This window comes from Eptatretus burgeri, chromosome 5 (genome assembly GCF_056783735.1).
Source record: "Eptatretus burgeri isolate ZD-2024b chromosome 5, Ebu_testis_v1, whole genome shotgun sequence".
Classification (NCBI taxonomy): domain Eukaryota; kingdom Metazoa; phylum Chordata; class Myxini; order Myxiniformes; family Myxinidae; genus Eptatretus; species Eptatretus burgeri.
The window spans coordinates 1,364,664-1,376,993 of record NC_140965.1 but is presented as its reverse complement, the minus strand read 5'-3'; positions in this window follow the sequence as shown (position 1 = coordinate 1,376,993).

Here is a 12,330-nt window from a genome sequence, read left to right as displayed (position 1 = left end):
GTGGTAGTGTAGAGATAATGTTAAAAGAATCCATGGCTCAGGACGTAGCAATCCCCACGGGATCAACACCCGATCGTGGAAGGCAGCAGTTTATGCAGCAACCGACAGTGCAGCAGTTAATGGAGTTCATGGAAAGGTTCAAACAAATGATGGATGACGATGTGCGCCGCATGGATGACATGGTGGATGCGTATGGGCACAGAATGAATGCGAGCGTAAAGGCATTCAGGAGCGATATGCAAACCCAGCGGGGTGAGATGCAGTGCATGGGGTTAGGCCTGCAGACAAGTGTGAATGGCATGAAGGGCATAATGGCAGTTGTGTGTGACGAAACGCGGACACTGGAGTGCAAGATGGCAGCGCCACGTGGTGGAGCGAACGAGCCGAGGAGGAGTGTGGAGGTTTGTCGACCCGCAATGGAGACGTGTCGGACGAGACACGTGGAGGTGACGGAAAAATTAATGGTGATGGAGATGCGGATAATAAAGGACACAAGGGGAGAAACCAATAAACACGAGGAGACGACGAAGGAAATAAAAGAGGTGACTGAGACACAAATAATTACAGAGATGAAGAGCCCGGAAGAAACAAAACAGATAAACGAGGTGACGGAGATAGAAGAAATAGAGGGGAACAAATTAAATTACACGAAGGACGAGCACACACACGTGGGAGTAATAGGGGACAATGGGGATGAGGTTGGGGAATGTGTTGGGACCCGATGCGAGAGGCAGGATGGCCTCCTTCAGGGACAGGAGGAGACGGAAAACTCTCCCGAAGAGTATATATATATATATATATATATATATATATATATATATATATATATATATATATATATAAATATATATATATATATATATATAAATATATATATATATATATATATAAATATATATATATATATATAAATATATATATATATAAATATATATACATATATAAATATATATATATATATATATATATATATAAATATATATATATATATATATGTATAAATATATATATATATATATTTATATATATATATATATATATAAATGTATGTTTGTATATATACAGGGGGCTGCAAAAGTAGGTATACAGTAATGTATACAGTACAGTAATACGCTCCTTCTTCCGTTAAATTACTAGCCATCGTAAAATTTCCACTTTACCTACAAATAAAAGACAAACTCTTCTCTTCCAAGATCCGTGTGGACAGAACTTGATTGCAATCGGTACGGACCACCTGATCTCCACAATTGGTGACGAGGTTGGATAAGACAGATCGAGGAGGAAAGCGAGCTACCCTGGTGAGATAAAGGAGGAAAGAGCCGGCCAACTTAAGATAAGGTAAGAAAAAAGCTGCCTCCTTTCTCGCACTGGGAACACAGGTTTCACCACCCTTTTACGGTCTGTCCTTATCTTAAAAGAACAGAGGGAGAAGGAGTTTTTGTGCACATCAGAAGGGAGTACCCTGGGAAGGTTAGGGTCTGAACGGGAGATTCAGGGAAAGGAAAGGGTGTGAAAGCTGCTGAGCCATCCCAAGATATTCCGTTGAGAGATTGAGGGAGCGGGAGGTGTGCCAAGGAGTGTGAGGGTCTGTGGGAAGGTGTGAAAAACGCCAACCCAGCCCGAGAACACCCCCGGACGGAAAATACTGAACCGGCCCAAAAATACTCTAGGAAGGTCCAAGGGAAGATGCGAAATAAATCGTCGAAACCAAAGACGGATAAAAATGCCCCACCCCCGAATACAGCTGCGGGATTGATGTATGGGAAATATGGATCCAAGTCATGTACTCAATTGGCATTATGGTACAAGTGGACAAAGGAGGACCCATACCCATTCCCGAGATGGGGCTTCTTAAGATCAGAAATTGTAGATAACTTGTCATCTCGACTAAAACAGCGGACAAGTGATAAGTCAAAACCTGAGCCAGATCTTACAGGTTGTGAAATGTGGGAAAAAGAAGCCCTTCAAGTGAATGAAGTGGCTAGAAATTTGGTAAAACAGAAAATGTTGAAATTAGAAACGCAGGTTAAAGAGTTGCCACAACAAGGGATTGAGATTACTCCCGCTCCTGTAACTGCCTCTGCAATTGCAGTGCAAGGGCGGGAAGATCAGGGAAGCAATGCAGGTGTTTCACCTGCGTGTGTGAATAGCACACCGAGTTTGTATCCTGAACTGGGAGCCATGGGGCTGCTGGCCACAGCTTCTGCCTTCCCGCTTCAAGAAATAACTCTGGCGGGACCAGGAGGAGTGCTAGCTCAATCGGTGTACCGACCGTTTAAATAAAGCGAATTGAGATCAATGAAGGAAAGAGTGTTAGAACTGAGAGGAAATGTAGGAGCAACAAAGGAGTTAATAATGCAGTGGGTTGAGGCACACCGCTGCACGCATAGAGACATTGGGGTGTTATGTCATGCAGTGTTGTCCCCATATGTGTGGAAAAGAGCTAAGCAAGATGCCCAGTGGCCAGAGGACGAGCCACTGGCTCCAGCAGCATGGATTGTTGTAGAATGACAGGCTGCGCGTCAGCTCCTGTATGATGCAATTGAGAGAGCGTTGCGATCGGCAGCACTAGATTGGGATAAGATTTATGAAACAAAGCAACGTCAAGGGGAACGGGCATCCAAATTCATGCATAGATTAGTGCAGGCATTCTTTCAATATGGGGGTTTTCAAGTTGAAGAAGAGATACCACAGCGAGCGCTGACTAACTTCCTCATGGAAGGGCTCAGGCCTCAAATCAAGAAGCAATTAAAGTATGTAATGCTCGGTTGGCAGACCAGAGGAGCAAATGAGATTTGTAAAGCGGCTGATCAATGTTCGGCCTGGTCAGAAGAAAAGGAGAGCGCAAAAACAAAAATTAAAGAAGAAGTGTTTCAGATGGTGTTGTTAGACAAAGTGGCAGAACAGAGAAAGAATAAGGATTGGAGAAAGTGGGAACTTGAGGAAGATGACACAGACTCGGAAGAAGAGGCGGCCAGACAATGGGGACGGCGAATGAGAGTTCCGCAAAGACCCCCACCAGCAGCGCAGGGTGGATGGCCCAAGAAATGGAGTGGAAGAAACAAAGGCTGGACACAAGCGCCACCCCAGACCCGCTCGAGAAATGCAGCGGGCCTAAGCCAGGTACAACCAACTGCACCGCAAGGATGTTTTCAGTGCGAGCAACCAGGACATTGGCAGAGGAATTGCCCCCCACAGAGGATGACCGGGGTTCCAGCAGGAAGGAGGATCAAGACAATCGCAGAATCGTAAGTCATACTGACAGAGCGCGGGTGGACTCGTGTTGCAAGGAGCAACGCTGACATAAACACCAACAGAGGAGCCGAACTACACTCTGGATGTCTCAGGAAAGAAACTTTCCTTTTTAGTTGACACGGGAGCCACTCACTCTACTATTGCAGTTAAGGAACTGCCAGGGGTTGAAAAATCTAATACTAATGTACAAGTAGTTGGGTTGGAGGTAAGATACAGACATTAAGAACAACAACACAATTACCAGTAAGATGTGGGCCTTTGCTGGAAAAACACGCTTTCCTTCCCCCAACCACTACGCCGGTGAATTTGTTAGGCAGAGATTTGTTGTGTAAGCTGGGATGCACGATAGCATGCACAAACAAAGGGGTTTTTGTTCATATTCCCCGGGATAAAACACATTCAGCAATGATGATTTTGATGACACCGCACCTGGTTGTCTATTGGTGGAGGCTGCCAAGACAGCCGATTAGTGATGTTTTGATATTGTTGCGGATTCGCGCCCGCCGGCGTGCGAACGGCCACGTAACTCGAATCGCGGCACGTCGCCCACCGGACGGACAATCCCGTCGTGACCCTCTCGGACTAACGCCGGGAACTAGTCACGGGTGGGCCTTTCGGCCTCACCACGATCGTGCCAATCGGCCCCAGCATGGGATAGGGTTGCTCGCCAAATTCGACCTACCTAAGTACCCACACGGAGGGTAGACCGGGCGATCGCACCTCGCCGCAGGTCGACTTCGGACACGGGCCACTTTAAGCGACCCGTTCCGTACTATCGGGATAACCGAGCGGTGTTATCGTCAACCTGGACGGTTCGATTAATTATCGGGCGTTTTAGCCCACGACCAACCCTTTACGTGAAGTAAGATGGAGATTCAATAAAGGAAAAGACGAAGCGAAAGGGGAAAACAGTTCAACATAAAGCACATTTATTTCGCGATGAACGGAAAGCACACATATACAATTACACCAAAAGCAAATGTAAAAGAAGAAGAAACACACAATAATACACAAAAAGCAAATGTAAAAGCAAAACACAATGCAGATATACCACCGACGACCGAGCACACGGCAACACTTATACAGTTTTACTTCACAGACGGCGCCGACAACACATATACTCAAAGCAAAAGAAAAGGACCACCCTCAAGGATTATGGGGGGGCAGACGGGCCTGGGGCCGAGACCGCGTCGGGCCTACCCGTCTGATGATGAGCCGCAAAATGGCGGTGGCGCCCCGACTCCGCGGGCCTCGCGGACAGTGTCTGGAATGGGGTGGGAACGGGGCCCCATTCTCGCACTATCTCAGCGCGGGGGGAAACAGGAGGGGGTTATTGATGCTCGGGGGAAGGAGGATATCTCCCTGGCTCGGGTCCCGCGACGAGCGTCTCCACCACTACCTCGGTCGCGTTACCGGCCTCTCCTCTCCGCAGCTCCCCGACTCTGACACGAGCACCCCCTCGACTGCCTTCGCCGCCGCCACCTCTCCAACTCTCCACAGCTCCGTCCAGCTGCTTTCTCCGACTCTTCTCTTGACTGGCTTCCCATCTCAACTCCTTCTTCTTCCCAACTCAACTCTCACTCTTCCCAACTCAACTGCTCCGACTCTTCCAAACTCAACTGCGAACTGCTCCACTTGACTGGCTCAACTACGAGCGAACGCGGCCCTTTATAGCCCCCAGGGCCTCGCTCCTTCGCCTTCGACCCTTTACCTTCGACCCTTCACCTCTGGCTGGCTCCCCATTGGACCGAGGAAAAGTGGGCGTGAATGCTTTTTGATCCATGAATCTGCATATAGCGATATTACTCCGACGCACCTGGAGGCGGGGCCAAATCGCCCCATGCTCGATGATAGGACGGAACAGAAGTGGGCGTGAGTCGTTTTTGATCCGATTTCTTCGGAAAGGCCGGCGCCTTTGCACCCGCTGCTCGATGCGCGCCCTGCACGAGTCCAGGATCGGCGCCCACAAGCAGCGCGGAAATGGCGGTGATGCGATGGTTGCGAGGGCGAGTTGTGACGGGAAAGTTGCGGCGTTGCGGCTGGTGGTTGTTGTGTGATGGCTGTTGAGACGTGGTTGGTGGTGGTAGTAATGGTGGTGATGGTAGTAATGGCGGCTGGTCCAAAATAAAGATAGTAAAAGAAAAACGGCTATCTAGAGGGGTCGCAGCCCGAATGAATGACATTTATTCCCTCTAAACAACGGGTTTGGGCCTAACTACACATATACTTACAGAGATATCTCACCTAAGGGACCTGAATGGTGGTTTGCGAATTTCGTCAACCACAACACTACCCCCTCCCCTTTTTACAGACTCGTCCCGAGTCATCAAATTTTCGTGTGCCATCATGTGTAGTTTTCCCCTAGTACATTTTACCTACGGATCCCTGAGTGCGACTTTCATGGTATTCGTGTCCCCAAAATAAATAACCTGAGGGCTGAGTAACTACCTAAACAAACTCACTCACACGGACGACTTAAATAAAATTGCCGGCGCTAGGACAGACATGCCGGGGGCGCACTCATATGTACAGTACATCTTAACCTTAACTTACAAATTTTACACTAAACCATGGCCCAGGATCACTGAACTCTGCAAAAAGAAAGCAGTTAGCAGGGAGCCAGGCTGCTCGCATGCAGTCTCTGACTCAAACAATGCAGGTGACAGGGAACGTGGCCGGCTGCTCACACGCAGTCCAAGGCCTTCCCTTTTGAACTGAACGCAGTGAACCACAACGGTGCATGGGCTGCACAAACGCAGTCTCCGTGCCAGCTCAAGTGGCACACGCAATGAACACAACGAATGGATGGATGAATGGATGGATGCAAACACGGTGCACGGGCCGCCACTGCAGGCCCGTGTTGTAGCTGCCAACAGGGCAGTTCTCGCAGCTTGCAAACTGTTGCTTTCTGATCCTGGCGCACATGGAAATGAACAGGGGGGGGCAAAGCAAAAATTGAACGGGGCTGGTGAACAGGGGCAGTGGGCATGGCATGGCAAAGGTGATCAGGCAAACACAGCCCGCAGAAGAAGGCCGCTGCAGGCAAACACAGCCGGCAGACGATCTGGCCGGCACAGGCCTTGAAGCACAGCAGCTGCAGACGATCCAGCCGGCACAGGCCTTGCAGCAAAACAACAGCTGCCGATGAAGTGGGCCGGCCTTTGCCTTGCAGCAACGCAGCCAGCAGATGAAGCTGGCCAGCCTTTGCCGTTCAGTGGAGGTTGGTGGAGGGAGTGCGGTGGTGCTGGCCACTCGGAAGGCGGGCTCGGACCTACCCTACGGTCTCCCTCCCAACCTATCGCCTTTGCCTGTCACTGTCCATACCCACTCCCTTAATTTGTCCAAAACCAATTTAGCCCCAACTTTTTTTTCTTTTTTTTTTTACTTCCCCACTATAAATCGTCCCCTAACCCCCTGTACTGTCCTTGTTCGGCTAACCTATCCTGTCACCTCGCCTACTCCCAACCCCTACGTTCCCTTCCCGGAGGGGAACAAGGGAGAGCTAGCGTCCTGTGTCGAGGCCCAATCCAAGCCTCAGAATGGCCTCCCCAGAGTTCAGCGATCTATAACCAAAGTGGGTCCAGCGGCCCACAATGAGAGCGAGGGGATGGATGGTGCGGAGGGGTACACTTCCTAATCTACCCTAACCATTTAACTGTTAAACTACCCCGGGGCTTTCAACAAGCGCCTCTCGCTTAAACTATTGGTTCTAACAACCCAGATTCCCATCGCCTGTGTTGGTGTCCTCACAATTTCGGGCCTCGCCCCCCAATTTTCTCTCCGTGCCCTCACACGGTCTCATGGCTGGGACACGTGGCTCCCTTTGGCAGGCACTACCCTCTGCCGATTCTCCGACGATGGCACCCCCGGGCACTACACTGCCTCCGAGCCTACCAGCTCCCTAAACACCGGGGAGTGCCCCCCATGGCACCTCCCCTGAAACGCACACGTGGCAGGCTGGCTTCCCAGGCCCCTTTCCGAGGGTCACCCATGCCCACAACACTGCCCACGCGGCTGATGGCGCCCCGGGCCCCCGCACCAAGCAGGCGCACCCGTGCCCACTACGCTATCCCGGCCCCCCATGGGCCCTTGGCCTACCACGGCCGACTAGCCTGGTGCCCGGGGTACCCACTCAGCGATACTCACCTTTCGCAGCCACGCTCCCAGCCCGTCAACAGGGCTCCTGCACCCCTCCAAACGGGTTTCGAGCCTACTTCCCCACCAACAACAAAACGACTTCCATATTGTAAATTTGACTAACCCCCTAACTCACTCTACACTGACCCCGGGGTCCCTTGGGCGGGAGTCACTCCTCCCCCCAATCACTCATCGCACCATGCATTCCCCATTCGCTCCATTCACACAGACCCGCTGACCTCACTCACTCATCATGTACTCACCTCACAACTCTTCAACACACACACCGCTGAACTCTGCCATCCTTCTAACTACCTCCCCTAACTAACTCGTGCTCCCACGTCATCCCTTACACTATTGCACGTTCCTTTTAACACTACGTAGCTAAACTACGTCCCCTCTACACACTCACTGTCAGTCACTGTCTCCAAATAATCCCATTAATCAATTTCCCAACCTAAATCTCGCTACAATCCCGCTAACTCATCCATTCCACGGACTCCATGAGGACTTACCCCTGCCCCATGAAGTCGGTCTAACTAAGCTAACCCTTCCCCCTAACTAGTTTCCATCCTGTGCCCTGGTAAGGGGGTCTTCCACCCCTTGCCCGGGAATCCTGTTCACCCGAAAGTGAGGCTTGCTTTTTCTTTATTTATTTATTTTTTCCACATGCGCAGCACCAGCGCGGCAACTCACAGCTCGCGCACTTTGCACCTGCCCGTGACGTCATGCAGCTGCACGTGTACCTCGTCCCTCCTTGGACGGTACCATCCGGCAGGGATACCCCTCCTGCCGGATTCCAACCCCACGTGCAGCCATGACGTCACCGTGCGCATAAAAAAAAACACAAGCCCCACGTCTCGAGGGGTTCCCCACGCGAACACATGTGCTTTGCCCGTTGGGGCTTAACACACACGATCGCGTGGAGAACCCGTCCGGTCTAAATCCATAATCCTGCCTAAACTTTGTCCGTCCGCGGGATCGGCAAATCCACCGCGTGCGTTTCCGGACCGGGACTTCACTCTCGCAAGCGAGCACGTGGGGGCCTCGTGCGTTGCACAGCACGGACCTCGGGCTCAATGCTGGGTGAACCCGGCACGGTCCCCGAAACAACTACAGCCGCTACTCGGCTTTCGTTCCTCTGTCGCCGTCGTCGTCGCCATTCAACACACGCACTCCCGCGTGTCACGACGCTAACACACCTCACCATTAAACTCACACCGGGAGACGCGGCTGCATGTTCACACATGCCGACCGACATCTCCCTTACATACCGCTCTCTCACACACACGGTCTCCCTTGCATAAACCATACCACTCACACGTGGTGCTCCATTCATACTGGCCGTTTCACTCACGCATGCCACCTCCCTCGCACACGTGGCTCCACTCACTCACGGCCTTTCACTCACTCGTGCAATTTCCCTCACACAAACCATACTACTCACACACGCGGGGGCACTCGTCCGCGGTGCCTCACTCATACACCGTGCCTCACTCACACACGTGGGGGCACTCATCCGCGGTGCCTCACTCATACACCATTCCTCACTCACACACGCGGGGGCACTCATCCGCGGTGCCTCATCCACACACGGCGTGCTGGGAAGCACGCCCTTCTGCACACTTACCACCACACCACTCACACACGGGGTCGCTTCCACACACGGGGTCTTTGTCACCCACCCGGTCGCTCTCACACACGCTATGCGTGCGTTGCAGCACGCATTTCGCCACACTCGTGAACACACACCTCGACACCACACACACCGGGACAACCACACTGGGGATTCGTGTCCCCACAAGGGTCTCCGGGGCCTCTATACCCCCCAAGCTCGGCGTGCACCCGTCCACAGCACTCCTCCCCTCGAACTCGCAAAGCACGACCGAACTCACCTGGTCGTGACTCGCCTCAAGGGGGCATACTCCCTCCCCTCGTTCCTGGAGGAGGCTATCCCGCTGCTCGCACCGGGTCCCGACACGCTCCGCGAGCTCAACCTCATCGTCCTCCACTACCTCTGTGTGTGTGTGTGCGTCTCTAACCCCGTCATTATCATGCAGTCTCTCCTCTATCGTTCCCATCTCCCGTGTCTCTGTACATTTATTCGTTTCTGTTGTCCCCTCGTGTCTATTAGTCTCTGCTTCTTTCTGGCGTCTTTCCCTTATCTTTATGTAGGTCAACCTTGCTTTCTCTTTAAGTCGCTCCCGTCCTTCCCTGTTTTTCACTTCTTGCTCTTTCACGATCTCCGCGTACCTCATCCTTGCTTTCCGTATTAATTGTTCTTTTCTCTCCCTCCCAATTACTTTCACCTCGTCTCTTGTCTCCCGAATTATTTTTTCCTGACCCGCCTCCACCGCGGGCCCGACAGCCGTTGCACTCCCTCCCAGCTCGTTCGCTCCCACACGTGGAGTCGCCATTTTTAGCTCCCTGGTCACTGCCTTCATGCCCGCCTGCAGGCTTCGGCCCATGTTCTGCGTCTCACCCCGCAGCCCTTTCATTTCTTCCTTCATGTTTGTTTCCATTCCGTTCATTTGCTGTGTATTCGCATCCATCTTTTCGTTCATTCCTTTTATTTCGTTTTTCATTTCATTTGTGTTTGTATCCATCTTTTCGTTCATTTGTTGTGTATTCGCATCCATCCTCGCTGTCATTGCCGCCAGCATAGCGCATAGCTGGGCCATGTCGGGTGCGCTTGGGTGAGCCGTTTCGGCAGGGATTGGGGAAGGGTTTTGGTGGAGAGGGGGAGGGGAGGTGTCATACACCGCGGCCGCCGCCGCACCTATTTCGGGCTCTGGGTTCAGTTGGGCGAGTTCGTGTTCCTGCACAACCAACATTTCCTGCACGGGGATTTCATCCTGGACCATGGATTCTACATTACTGCACATATACATTTCTAATACCCCCGGCTCCCGCTCGCCTTGAGACGCCATCTTATTTCTCGCAAAGGGTTAATTTGAATCGCTCGTAATTTGGAGGGAATCGGGGGTCGCTCCTCTCACCCCTGGACCGATTCCCGTGAATTTAGCTGGAGACAGGAGAGCCCGTTTTCCCGTTCTCCGATACCAGTGCCGCGAGGAGGGCGATGAGTTTATATCGCACGACCTGACACTAGTGTTGCGGATTCGCGCCCGCCGGCGTGCGAACGGCCACGTAACTCGAATCGCGGCACGTCGCCCACCGGACGGACAATCCCGTCGTGACCCTCTCGGACTAACGCCGGGAACTAGTCACGGGTGGGCCTTTCGGCCTCACCACGATCGTGCCAATCGGCCCCCGCGTGGGATAGGGTTGCTCGCCAAATTCGACCTACCTAAGTACCCACACGGAGGGTAGACCGGGCGATCGCACCTCGCCGCAGGTCGACTTCGGACACGGGCCACTTTAAGCGACCCGTTCCGTACTATCGGGATAACCGAGCGGTGTTATCGTCAACCTGGACGGTTCGATTAATTATCGGGCGTTTTAGCCCACGACCAACCCTTTACGTGAAGTAAGATGGAGATTCAATAAAGGAAAAGACGAGGCGAAACGGGAAAACAGTTCAACATAAAGCACATTTATTTTGCGATGAACGGAAAGCACACATATACAATTACACCAAAAGCAAATGTAAAAGAAGAAGAAACACACAATAATACACAAAAAGCAAATGTAAAAGCAAAACACAATGCAGATATACCACCGACTACCGAGCACACGGCAACACTTATACAGTTTTACTTCACAGACGGCGCCGACAACACATATACTCAAAGCAAAAGAAAAGGACCACCCTCAAGGATGATGGGGGGGGGGGCAGACGGGCCTGGGGCCGAGACCGCGTCGGGCCTACCCGTCTGATGATGAGCCGCAAAATGGCGGTGGCGCCCCGACTCCGCGGGCCTCGCGGACAGTGTCTGGAATGGGGTGGGAACGGGGCCCCCTTCTCGCACTATCTCAGCGCGGGGGGAAACAGGAGGGGGTTATTGATGCTCGGGGGAAGGAGGATATCTCCCTGGCTCGGGTCCCGCGATGAGTGTCTCCACCACGACCTCGGTCGCGTTACCGGCCTCTCCTCTCCGCAGCTCCCCGACTCTGACACGAGCACCCCCTCGACTGCCTTCGCCGCCGCCACCTCTCCAACTCTCCACAGCTCCGTCCAGCTGCTTTCTCCGACTCTTCTCTTGACTGGCTTCCCAACTCAACTCCTTCTTCTTCCCAACTCAACTCCTTCTTCTTCCCAACTCAACTCTCACTCTTCCCAACTCAACTGCTCCGACTCTTCCCAACTCAACTGCGAACTGCTCCACTTGACTGGCTCAACTACGAGCGAACGCGGCCCTTTATAGCCCCCGGGGCCTCGCTCCTTCGCCTTCGACCCTTTACCTTCGACCCTTCACCTCTGGCTGGCTCCCCATTGGACAGAGGAAAAGTGGGCGTGAATGCTTTTTGATCCATGAATCTGCATATAGCGATATTACTCCGACGCACCTGGAGGCGGGGCCAAATCGCCCCATGCTCGCTGATAGGACGGAACAGAAGTGGGCGTGAGTCGTTTTTGATCCGATTTCTTCGGAAAGGCCGGCGCCTTTGCACCCGCTGCTCGGTGCGCGCCCTGCACGAGTCCAGGATCGGCGCCCACAAGCGGCGCGGAAATGGCGGTGATGCGATGGTTGCGAGGGCGAGTTGTGACGGTAATGGTCGTGGCTGTTGGCGTTGTTGTTGTGAAGCGGCGTTGTGGCTGGTGGTTGTTGTGTGATGGCTGTTGAGACGTGGTTGGTGGTGGTAGTAATGGTGGTGATGGTAGTAATGGCGGCTGGTCCAAAATAAAGATAGTAAAAGAAAAACGGCTATCTAGAGGGGTCGCAGCCCGAATGAATGACATTTATTCCCTCTAAACAACGGGTTTGGGCCTAACTACACATATACTTACAGAGATATCTCACCTAAGGGACCTGA